Consider the following 10,593-nt stretch of genomic DNA (forward strand, 5'->3'; position numbering starts at 1 on the left):
TTGTTGTTGTTGTTGTTTTTCTTCCTCTAGTCAGGTTCTTATTAACAAGCGATCAAGGCTAGGTCAAATGGGTACTATCTGAAAGTTTGGGTGTTCTTGTGCATCTCCCCTCACTTCATATCAGCTGGATGCTTCACTCTAAGCTCTAGCCCTCCATGGCTATGACCTTGTACATGGTCTCAGGTGTCCCCATCATCTTTTCTTTTGTGTATCAATCTTAGAATTCATTTTTATGATCCCTTGCGAAGTCACCTAATACATTTTTTGCTTCTTTATTCTTTCTAGGAAGTTGGGTTACAGTAATTTTATCTTGAGTGTTCAAAACTAACAGGAGAAAATAATTGATGATTTGCTCTCATAAAGATCAAATGCAAACCAAACCAAATTCACAATCATCGAGTCTGTTCTGACTCACAGCAACCCTATATTGTTATTGTTGTTAAGTGCTGTCGAGTTGGTTCCAACTTATAGCAATCCTGTACAGAGTTTCTGAGGGGCAGCTGGTGGGTTTGAACTGCCAACCTTGTGGTTTGTTGTCCATGCTGACCCTACAGGGCCACACCAGCTACCCAGAAAGATCACAGCCTAGGAAGCCCTGAGGAACACTTCTACTCTGTTCTATAATGTAGCTATGAGTTGGAATCTACTTGATGGCGATGGGTTTTGGTGGTTCAAAATTATCCACCTAATTTTTTTTTCCCTGTAGAAAATCTTCACTCCTTAGTTTTACTATAAGGAAAAAACTTGGGAGAAGGAATTGGAAACCAAAGCCCCCAGTTTGCAGCTGATTCAGCTGATAGGAGGCAGAACTAGGAATAAACAGTGAAAGCAATAGAAAAGGATTTGAGACTTTTGTCATTCTGTCAGCAGATGGCAAGTGTAATTTTATGTAGACAAACTAATAATTAATTGGGGAACAAGGAGGCAAATCGAGTGATGTGTATGAGCAGAAAAATAATCCTCTAGCACACAGATCAAGAAAAGGATTTAAGGATTATTCTTGAAAAATCATTAAAACTGTCATTCTTGTGCACAGCTCAGGGAACAAAGGCAAACACACTTCCAGCAAAGAGGAAGCACAGAAAACTGGAGGTGGCACCTGTTAGTTTGAAAAGGACATGTTTGATCTAGTCAGGAATATCATCATGCTAGCAATTATTATGCAAGAAGTTGATACGAGAATGGTAAAACCACAGAATTAAATATATCCATTTATACCAGGGGATACAAACTCAAATGCCTTCAAGAATCAAGCAGGTAGGTAAATGTGTGAACCACCCATGATAAGACATTGGGGATGTTTGGGAAATGGGTTAAAATAGAGGACAAAATACCTTTATAAAGATTTTGAAATCCAAGCATACACACACTCTAAACTGGCTGCTTGGCCACCAATGTAGAGCCCACACTTAGAAACTTCCTTTTTTGAGCTTCTCTTCTGTTTTCTCCTTTATCCAAGAGTCCATGGAGGATGGGGCTGTGTCTCATCCAATCTGGTATCTTTCACTGAATTTAGTATATTGCTTCTCCACAATAATTATGTGTCAGAAATGTTGAAATGAAGAAGGAACTCTATGCTATATAAAAGAGAAAATGAACACTGCCAATGACTCACTGGTTCCTATATCAGATGTTGTATGCCTAAAAGAGTTCATGGGTGAGCTAAAATTGCCAATTCTATGTACAATTCACCCTTAATGTGCCTGATTTGCATGCAGTATGTAAATTATTTCTACATTATGCATAATGCTGTATTTTCTCTCTTCTGTTTGTCCCTCCCACCAAGCAAGACCTTTCTTCCTCTTGGATTCTTCTCCTCCAGCTTTTTGCATTGTGAAAAAGGAATTTCTCAGTTGGTTTTGCTTTTTCTATCTTCTTTTCCTGGTTTGTCTTGCTTTTTATCCTTTCCTTTTTCTCATTAAAAACAAAACAAAAAGGTTGGAGGTAGGGAACAAAACAACCTCAATGAATTATATCCTTAGGGAATGTGATATTCTGGTTAGGAGAGGTTGTATTTAACATTGCATTCCTCCAAATAGCATAATTCTTTGCTGGCAGGTAGTATTTCTAAAACAAACTAATGACTTTTCACTGCTAAGAAGTATTTTCTTGTTAAGTACCATCGAGTCAATTCTGACACATAGCCACCTTGTATAGGGTTTCCAAGGAGCAGCTGGTAAGCTTGAACTACAGACTTTGCAGTTCAAATGGCTTTACAGTCTGGTGCATTAACCCACAGTGCCACACCAGGACTCCCAGAAGTACTTTAGGCTAATTATAATGTTCATTTAAATTTTTTTAAATTGTACCTCATTGATATTTGCAAAAGACCCTGTATAACATACGTGTAAATTTATGAAGCATAATAATAAAATGAATACCATCTCTCAGTTTCAGAACTAAGACATTAAAAATACTGTTCAAGCTCCTATATTTTACTTAATGTTTCCTTCATGCCTGCTGATCCTGCCTTTAAGATCATTACTGTGAGCATCTATTATGACTGAAATACTATGGATACACAAGGTAATGATTTTGTCAAATAAGAAAATGAGCCTCTGAGTTGTTTCTTGCATCTGTCACCTCTTTTCCTTCCCAGATGCCATTGCTATGACACAAGCTCTGGGGAACTCATGCACACAACAGTAGTCACCTCATTTGTCACTGTCTCCATTTTCACTCAAGGTTGAGCTGTGAGCTGGATGAAGGAGACAGCCAGTGGGGCAAGTGTGGGCAGGGTGGATTCTGTTTATAAGAGACATAAAAATATTTGAATTAATCAAAGATACAGTTCAGCTGACTCAGTTTTCATAAAACTCCAAATAAATAGCAACATGTGAATTGATTCTATTTACACGCTGTGTTAGTTTCCTATTGCTGCAGAACTACAAACTTTGATGCTAAGCACAACACAAATTTATGATCATACAGTTTCCACAAATTGGGACTTTGGGCACAGTTTAGCTGGGTCCTCTGCTTAACATTTCACAGCTATGATCAAGGTGTTGACTGGACTGCATTCTCGGATGGAGGCTCAACAATAGAAGAATCCACTTCCAAGCTCATTATGGTTGTGGAAGAATTTATTTCCTTAGAGCTATATGGTCCTGTCTACCACTTGTCTGTCACTTTGTCACAGTGTGGTGGCTTACATGTTGCTGTGATGCTGGAAGCTATGCCACAGGTATTTTAAACACCAGCAGGGTCAACTATGGTGGACAGGTTTCAGCTGAGCTTCCAGACTAAGAGAGACTAGGAAGAAGGAGAGGCGGACTATTAATGAATGTTTTGCCACTGAAAACCTTATGAATAGCAGCAGAACATTGTCAAATATAGGGTCGGAAGATAAAAATCTCAGGGTTGTATTGTTTCACTCTACTTATTCAATCTGTATGCTGAGCAAATAATCTGAGAAGCTGGATTATGTGAAGAAGACCGTGACACCAGGATTGGAGAATGATTCATTAACAATCTGCACTATGCAAATAATACAAACTTCCTTGCTGACAAATGAAGAGGATTTAAAATACTTACTGATGAAGATCAAAGACCACAGTCTTTGGTATGGATTGCTTCTCAATGTAAAGAAACCAAAAATCCTCACCTCTGGACCAGTAAATAAAATCCATATAAATGGAGAAAAGATTGAAGTTGTCAAAGATGTCATTTTGTTTGGCTTCATGATCAACACTCATAGAAGCAGCTGCCAAGAAATCAAATGATGTATTGCTTTAGGCAAATCTGCTGCACAAGACCTCTTTAAAGTGTTGAAGAACAAAGATGTCACTCTGAGGACTAAGGTGTACCTGACCCAAGCTATGGTATTCAATAACCTCATATGCATGGGTAAAGTGGACAATGAATAAGGAAAACTGTAGAAGAATTGTTGCATTTGAGTTATAGCGTTGGAAAAGGATATTGAAAGTACCACGGAGTGCCAGAAGAACAAACAAATCTGTGTTTGAAGAAGTACAGCTAAAATGATCCTTAGAAGGCAGGATGGCCAGACTTCATCTCTCACTTCTTAGGATATGTTATCAGGAGAGACCAGTCCCTGCCAAAGGACATCATGTTCAGTAAAGTGGAGGGTAAGTGAAAAAAAAGATGAACCCCAAGGAGATAGATTGTCACAATGGCAGTTGCAATAGACTAAAGAATAACAATTGTGAGAATGGTGTAGGCCCAGGCAGTGCTTTGTTCTGTTGTGCATAGGGTTTCTATGAGTCTGAATAAACCTGAGGGTTCCTAATAACAACATAAGGTCTTGTATAGCCTGAATGTCATTGCTTTTTACTGGCTGTTAATTGGAGTCTGTTTCCAGCTACTAGAGGCTTTGCACAGTTCCTTGCCACTTAATTCATTAAGCCTATAAGGAAAGTCTCTAGCTCCAATTTATGAAGACAGATTTTATATGATGTAGTGTAATAATTTCCAAATATTTAGTCACCGTCAACCTTATGATAGCAGAGAAACACTGTCAGATATAGTGCCAGAAAATGAGCCCTCAGGTTGGAAGGCACTCAAAATGCAACTGGGGAACAGCTGCCTCCTCAGAGTAGAGTTAACCGTGATGACATGAATGGAGTAAAGCCTGTGGGAGAAAAGCCTGCAGGAATTTCATTTGCTGATGGGGCACAACTCAAAATGAAGAGAAACAGCTGTAAACATCCACTGAAAATCGGAACATGTAAGGTATGAAGTATGAATCTGGGAAAATTGAAAGTTGTCAAAAATGAAATAAAAGACATAAACATCAATATCTTAGGCATTAGTGAGCTGAAATGGACTGGTATTGGCCATTTTGAATCTGATGACCACATGGTTTACTATGCCAGGAATGACAAACTGAAGAAGAACGGTGTTGCATTCATTGTCAAAAAGAACATGTCATGCTCTGTCATGAAGTACATCACTGTCTGTGATAGGATAATATCCATGCACTTATAGGGAATACCAGTTAATACCATTATTATTCAAATTTATGCACCAACCACTAAAGTCAGTGAGGGTGAAATAGGAGAATTTTACCAACTTCTTTAATCTGAAGCTGATCAAATATGCAATCAAGATATATTGATAATCACTGGAAATTGGAATGCAAAGGTTGGAAACAAAGAAGGATCAGTAATTGGAAAATCCAGCCTTGGTGATAGAAATTATGCTGGAGATCACATGATAGAATTCTGCAAAACCAATGATTTGTTCTTTCAAATACCTTAAAAACAACAACAAAAAAAAAAAAAAAAAAAAAAAAAAAAAAAAAAAAAAAACTCATAAGAGACAACTTTACACATGGAACTCACCAGATGAAATACACAGAAATCAAATTGGTGAAAAGAGAAGGTGGAAAAGCTCCATATCATCAGCCAAAACAAGGCCAGGAGCAGACTGTGGAACAGATCATCAGTTACTCATATGCAAATTCAGACTGAAGCTGAAGAAAATGAAAACAAGTCCATGAAAGTCAAAATATGAGCTTGAATACATCCCACCTGAATTTAGAGATCATCTGAAGAACAGATTTGATACATTAAACACTAAAGACTGAAGACCATAAGAGTTGTGGGATGACATCAAGAACATTATACAGGAAGAAAGCAAAAAGTCATTAAGAAGACAAGAAAGAAGGAAAAGATCAAAATGAATGTCAGAAGAGACTCTGAAACTTGCTCTCCAGCATATAGATGCTAAAACAAATGGAAGAAATGAGGTACAAGAGCTGAACAGAAAATTTCAAAGGTCAGCTCGAGAAGACAAAGTCAAATATTACAATGAAATGTGCAAAGATCTGGAGTTAGAAAATCCAAAGGGAAGAACTTGCTCAGTATTTCTCAAGCTGAGGGAACTGAAGAAAAAAATCAAGTCTCAACTTTTGTTATTGAAGGATTCTTTGGGCAAATTACTGAATGATGCAAAAAGCATGAAAATTGTTGTGGTTATGTGTCTGGAGTCGGTTCTGATTTATAGTAGCCCTGTATGGGGTTTCTGAGGCTGTACATCTTTACAGGAGCAGAAAGCCTCATTTTTCTCCCATGGAACAGCTGGTAGCTTCAAACTGCTGACCCTGAGGATACCAGCCCGATTCGTAACCACTATGCTACCAGAGCTCCTTGATGGAAAGAATATACAGAGTCACCGTAGCAAAAGGAAATGGCTGATGTTCAACCATTTGAGGTAGCATACGATCAAGAGCCAATGATACTGAAGGAAGCAGTCCAAGGTACACTGAAGAATTGGCAAAGAACAAGGCACCATGAATTGATGGAGCAAAAATTGAAATCTTTCAAGAAAGTGAGGTGGCACTGGAGGTACTCACTCATCTATGCCAAGTAATTTGGAAGACAACTATCTAGCCAACTACTGGAAGAGATCCATATTTATGCCCATTGCAAAGAGAAGTGACCCAAAAGAATATGGAAATCATTGGACAATTTCTATGATATTCCATGCAAGTAAAGTTTTGCTAAAGGTAATACAGAAATGGCTACAATCATATATTGACATAGAACTTCCAGAGGTTCAAGCTGGATTCAGAAGAGGCCATGGAATGAGGGATATCATTGCTGATGTCAGATGGATCTTGGCTGAAAACAAAGAATACCAGAAAGATGTTTACCTATGCTTTATTGACTATGCAAAAGTCTTTGATTGTGTGGATCATGACAAGCTATGGACAACATTGCAAAATATGAGTATTCTGGAACACTTAATTGTGCTCATGAGGAACCTGTACATAGACCAAGAGGCAGTTGTTCAAACAGAACATGGGAACACTGAATGCTTTAAAATTAGGAAAGGTGTGCACAGGATTGTATTTTTTCACCATACTTATTCAACCTGTATGCTGAGCAAAGAATCCAAGAAGCTGGTTTATATGAAGAAAAACATGGCATCAGGATTGGTACAACCTAGCTTGCTGAAAGTGAAAAGGACTTAAAATATTTACTGATGAAGATCAAAGAGCACAGCCTTTGGTATGGATTACATCTCAATGTAAAGAAAACAAAAATCCTCACCACTGGACCAATAAACAACATTCTTATCAATGGAGAAAAGATTGACGTTGTCAAGGACTTCATTTTTCTTGGATCAACTATCAACACTCATGGAAGCAGCAGTCAAAAGATCAAATGATGTATTACATTCGGCAAATCTACTGCACAAGACCTTTTTAAAGTGTTAAAGAGAAAAGATGTCAGATTAAGGACTAAGATGCACCTGACCCAAGCCATAGTATTTTCAATAACCTAATATGGATGTGAAAGTTGGACAGTGAATAAGGAAGATCATAGAAGAATTGATGCATTTGAGTTATGGTGCTGTAGGAAAATATTGAAAGTACCATGGGCCGCCAAAAGAACAAACAGATCTGTGTTGGAAGAAGTATACCCAGAGTGCTCCCTGGAGGCCAGGGTGGCCAGACTTTGTGTCTCATACTTCGAACATAATGTCAGGAGGCACCAGTCATTGGAGAGGGATATCATGTTTGGTAAGGTGGAGGGTCAAAGAAAAAGAGGAAGACCCCCCAGAAAGATGGATTGGCAAAGTGGCAACATCACTGGACTCAAGCATGGCAACAATTGGGAAGTTAGCCCAGGACCAGGCAGTGTTTCATTCTGTTATGCATAGGGTCACTAAGAGTCAGTACCGATTCAATGACACCTAACAACAGCAACAATGTAATCACTCCTTTGATATCACATTATCTTTACCATATTCTACTCATTAGAAGAAAATCACAGGTCCTGCCCTCAGTCAAAATTCTGAACCAGGAATCTTAACCAGCTCAGATGAGAATGAGGATCTCATTGAAATATAGATTCAGTACTTGGGTGGGAATGCAAATCTCCTGCAGAAGCCCAAATCAGAATGAACTAGTTCGAAGCCCACACCTAAACATCAGGAGGCAGAATCATTATGGTTTATCTACCACATGTTATTATGTAGACAGCACTTTGGAGTAAATAAAAAGGAATCCTATCCACTCAGATATATTTTGTTAACACTTTTACCCCAAACATTATGAGGGATTATAATTAATGGAGTTGGCATTTTGCTGAAAATTTAAAACCAAAAAAAAAAAAAAAAAGAAGCTATTGTGCTCCCAAGAAGTGCTGTGATTTACTAAATCATAAAACAGAAGTACTTGGGGAAAAAAAAAAAACTATCTGAGAAGGTACTATTTTACCAGTTTTAAAAGATGATTGATTCTTAGACTAGGAAAAATTCATTTGTTTCCAAATACACTTTTTATAACGTTCTAGCTCCACTAAATGAACACTGAACAACAACAAAAACCGCTGGTTGTAAGAACACTGATTCATTAATCAGCACTTTTTATCATCAACTTTTTATTTTTTTAAGGTTTTTATTGTGGATTGATTGAAAGTTTACAGGGAAGATCATCAGTTTACAGGAAAGTTTACAGGGAAGATCATTCAACAAATCATACACCTTGTTTCATTACAATGATTATAATCCCATCTGTATACCGTTAGTTAACAGTATTTCTCTCTATTCACTTTAGCTCTTTTTTAAAAAAAACAAAAACAAAAAAAAACAACACTCAGGTATATATAATAATTTAAACCACCAAAGGGTACATTCTGCAAGTCTGCCTCCTGGCTACCAGCTCACTGTCCCTCTCATCCCATGAATCTAGATTCTCAGCTGCTCCCTCTCTCTATGTCCCCATCTCTGCCTCCATCTCTGGTGTCGTTGCTTCTCTGGATAAGGTTTCACATTCTGCTTGTGCTCTTCTCCCTTGATGGTCCTAGGGTCCTTTTTTCTGGACTGTAAGATTAACTACTCCCCTGTTTTACCATCAACTTTTGCTCCAGTTTCCACACTGTCATCAGAGTTACTCATTTAAAACACAAAGATTTATCCTTCTTTGATTGAAAAATTAGCCCCAATTTACGTTTACCATCTTCCTTTCTTTTTATTCTCCTCCTCGCATTTGGTGCTGTAGACAAACTAAGTGTTTTAATGAATCCCATTGCTCTTTCTTGTCCCTGTTGTGGCCTCTTTATTTGCTTTTGGTATCAGAATAATGCTAACCTAATAGAATGGGGTTCTGTTTCCAATACAAACTCTGACAGGATTTAGGGAAAGTTACTTTTTTACTTAGACCTTCGTTCTCAACTATAAATATAAGGATAATAAAATTTACCTCATAAGGTGATTGTGAAGGCTTAATGAGATGATATAAAATGTAAAAAGTGCCTGCTACTACATAAATCCAGTGCTATGCAGATGACACACCTTACTTGCTGAAAGCAGAGGACTTGAAGTACTTACTGATGAAAATCAGAGACGACAGCCTTCAGTATGGATTACACCTCAATGTAAAGAAAACAAAACTCCTCACAACTAGACATCATGATAGGAGAAAAGATCAGTTGTAAAGGATTTTACTTGGATCCACAACCTATGCCCATGGAAGTAGCAGTCAAGAAATCAAATGGCATGTATTGGGTAAATCTGCTGCAAGCAAAGATGTCACCTAGAGAACTAAGATGTGTCTGACTCAAGTCATGGTATTTTCAGTCACCTAATATGCATGGGAAAACTGGACAATGAGTAAGAAAAACTGAAGAATTGATGTATTTGAATTATGGTATTGGTTAAGAATATTATGGAGTCCTGATGTGGCACTGCAGGTTAATGCTCTGGACAGCAAGGTGGGTTTGAACCTCAAGGTCGGTGGTTCAAGCTCACCAGCTGCTCCTCAGAAACCCTATATAGGCTCTTAACAACAACAACGAGAATATTAAATGTGTCATGAAACAAGTGTGCCTTGGAAGAAATTCAGCCAGACTGCTTCTTACAAGTGAGAAAGGTGAGCCTTTGTCTTAGTTCACTAGATGTGCTGCCAGGAGGGACTAGTTGTCATTGAGTGCCTTCGAGTCAGTTCCGACCCATAGTGACCCTGTATAGGATTTCTGAGGAGCAGCTGGTGAGCTTGAACTGCTGGCCTTCTGGATCAAACAAACTTTTCAGTGCAGCTCATTAACCCACAGCGCCACACCAGAGGGTCAGAAAAATTAAGAAGATCCTCTACAAGATGGATTGACACAGTGCTTGCAACAATGGGTTCAGACATGGCAATGGTTGGGGATAATATAGAAACATGTAGTGTTTTGTTCTGTTGTACAAAGTGCTGCTATGGATCAGAACCAACTCAATAGTACCTAACAACAACAACAACTAAATATTTGATCTTCCCTAGGTGTGGCGTTGTGGGTTAATGTGCCAGACTGCAAATCCATTTGAACTGCAAGGTTGGCAGTTCAACTTCACCAGCTGCGCCTCAGAAATCCTATGTAGGGTTGCTATGGGTCAGAACAGGCTCGGCAGCACTTAACAACAGCAACAACATCTCCAATTGCTAAATATTTGTGAAGATCTTCCCCATTCCCAAGTCTCTGGTCCATTTGGTTTATGTAACATTTTTTCCTGATTTGCCAGTACTTTGTTCAATAACTGTGTAGGCTTTTTGTAGACTTTTGCTTTTCATCAATAGGAGACATGTGGTGGAACAAACAGTGACACATCTTGAGTCTGAGTTCATAGCTCCAGCATGTCTTATGT

This window comes from Chrysochloris asiatica, unplaced genomic scaffold (assembly GCF_000296735.1).
Source record: "Chrysochloris asiatica unplaced genomic scaffold, ChrAsi1.0 scaffold00064, whole genome shotgun sequence".
Taxonomy (NCBI): domain Eukaryota; kingdom Metazoa; phylum Chordata; class Mammalia; order Afrosoricida; family Chrysochloridae; genus Chrysochloris; species Chrysochloris asiatica.